This window comes from Triplophysa rosa, linkage group LG4 (assembly GCF_024868665.1).
Source record: "Triplophysa rosa linkage group LG4, Trosa_1v2, whole genome shotgun sequence".
NCBI lineage: Eukaryota > Metazoa > Chordata > Actinopteri > Cypriniformes > Nemacheilidae > Triplophysa > Triplophysa rosa.
This window is the reverse complement of record NC_079893.1, coordinates 5,628,424-5,631,034: the sequence shown is the minus strand read 5'-3', so window position 1 is coordinate 5,631,034 and position 2,611 is coordinate 5,628,424. Positions and strand designations below refer to the sequence as shown.

Here is a 2,611-nt window from a genome sequence, read left to right as displayed (position 1 = left end):
AATTTTACTGTTTTGTTTTACAGATGTTCATGTATTTTTGAAATACGCTCAAAAACATGAAATTACAGGAAAATACTGCAAATTTAAAAGAAAACATGGAAACCATGTAATTTTACAAGGAAAACTGTTATTTACAGTTTATTTCGGCTTTTTTCACAGTTTATTTTTTAAAAATGAAAAATTACAGAAAAAATGAAAAATTACAAAAGACTGAAAACTATTTATTATATCCTATTTTCCTGTAATTTTACGGGGAAAAAATATTTTACAGTATATTTCTGTTGCTCCAGCATTTTTTTACAGGCTTACCACACTGTTAGACTTTTCATTGTATTTTTGCGGTAACTCACTGGCATTACTATTACCAGTGACTTACTGTAAGCTCCATTCTACAGTAGCTTAGCTGTATATGTACTTTACACTAATATGACTTTACTGCAACTTCTTTTTACAGTATAATATCAATGCTGTAATATCTTTGCACAATTTGGCTTCACAGTATAATAACCTTACAGTAATTTTTTTTTTTTTAAGATTTGTTTTTTGCCTTTATTTATAGTACAGTACAATGAGAGGACAGGAAACGAAGTGGGTGAGAGGGGGAGTGGGATCGGGAAAGGACCACGAGCCGGGACTCGAACTCGGGTCGCCCGGAGAGCAATAGTGCCACATGTCGGAGCACTAACCACAAGGCTATCGGCTCCGACAACCTTACAGTAATTTTACTGTAATTATAACTTTCTAAATAGTATTGTAAAATGCATTCCTTCATAATAATTTTACAATTATTTGTATTTCATATTATTATACAATATGTGGCACTAGCAGTACAAAATCTCTATTAGTTTACATGAATACGGTAACATTTTTAAATTCAAAATAAGTGACATAAGTCCATGTACAACAGTCATCTTTTTATTCAGTACATTATTATTAGTTACATCCATTAATAATGGCTTTTTTAACAATGTGATACAGCAGTGCCTGATGGCAACTGATAAAATCATAACAATAAAACAGTATCTTTAAGAATAATCAAACAATAAGTCAAACACTGTAAATACAGCCAATATTATGGTTCAAAATCTATTATATACAACAAAACACACCAGTATAATGTTAATGAGTCTACAGACACAAAGCTTACGAGATCCATTCTAGGCTTGTCTCTGTTCTGGTGCTGAACTGGCACTTGTACATTGCTAGACAGATGATCTGAAGAGAAACAAAAAGAAAATGTGTGAGAAATGGTCATGGATTTTATCTCATTTAAACTCATTTAAACCAAAAGCCAATGGATATATTCTTTATATGTATCATATCGTATAAAATAGCATATGCATTGAATTACTCACCTCTGTACCATCACCCGCATAGTGCATGCTAAAACTCCAGATTACAGTAACACACGACAAAGGCATACAGATGGATAGCTTCAAGGCCTAGCCCTCAATGCTGACCATCCTGTAGGTTGCAGACATCAAAATACACCATGAAATAAAAACATCAGCTCATTTATAGCATTTAATAAAATATCACAACATACTCTCACAATATAGAAATTTTCATACCTAGCATAATAACTTGTGGTCTGTGTTGTCACCTCAGACATCTTGGTGGATGTTGGCTGCAAATCCAATCCAATCGCAATGATGGCGAACTGGTAGTTGTATATTGCTTTTTGACAGAGCAGGGCTTTGATGTTCCATTTAAGGCTCTTATGTTTTTGAAAACAAAAAAAATGGGCAGAATAAAATTACTTGGTTGAAATTATATTATACATTACACAATTTTATTTCATACATAAGTGTACATAAGTGCTGAGCGCCGTGTCTCCGAATTCGTCCACGCTGATTTTTAAAAAGACGCTATCTTTATTAACCGACTGCATATTTGAACTTTAAAAACACACATTCTCAACTAAAAAAATCTTAAAACTACATTTTGTAACAAAATAACAGTGATATTTATAAACTTTTCAAATACAGTAACACTACTGCTTTGTGTCAACAATAGAATACTGTAAATTCCCAAAATACAGTGTATCACTGTGTAAATTATAATATCACGTCATAAAAATACCCGCAATGCAATGCATATTACAGTAATTAACAACAACAAAAGATTATAATATTTTACTGGGCATTTTGTGGTAACTAACTGTAAAAACTACAGCAAAGTCTAACAGTGCACTTAAAGGGGTAGTGCACCCAAAACGAAAATTCTGTAATGAATTACTCACCCTCAAGTTGTTCCAAACCTGTATAAATTTCTTTGTTCTGTTGAACACAAAACAATACTGTATATTTGGAAGAAAGTTAGCAACTGACATTTCTGGGGGATTTTCTTTCTGTCTAACACAAACAAAGATATTTTGAGGTATTTAGGAAAGCAAAAAGTTCTGGGGCACCTTTGACTACCATTTCAATTTTTTTCTACTATGGTAGTCAACAATGTCCCTGAAATGTCAACATTGCTAACTATTCTTTCAAATATCTTGCTTTATGCAGAACAAAGACATTTATACAGGTTTGGAACAATTAGAGAGTAAGTAATTCATGACAGAATTTTCGTGTTTAGGTGGACTATCCGTTTAAAATAAACTTTTTTA

General features: G+C 32.3%; 1 long non-coding RNA gene across 1 annotated transcript; it reads right to left on the bottom strand.

Annotated features, from left to right (window-relative positions):
• Positions 1-1,050: 1,050 nt before the first annotated feature.
• LOC130552470 (uncharacterized) lies at positions 1,051-1,867 on the bottom strand. Its single transcript, XR_008962742.1, has 3 exons — positions 1,572-1,867; positions 1,356-1,464; positions 1,051-1,215 (listed from the first exon to the last, which is right to left on the bottom strand). It is a non-coding gene; the product is annotated as an uncharacterized LOC130552470 (long non-coding RNA).
• Positions 1,868-2,611: the final 744 nt, after the last annotated feature.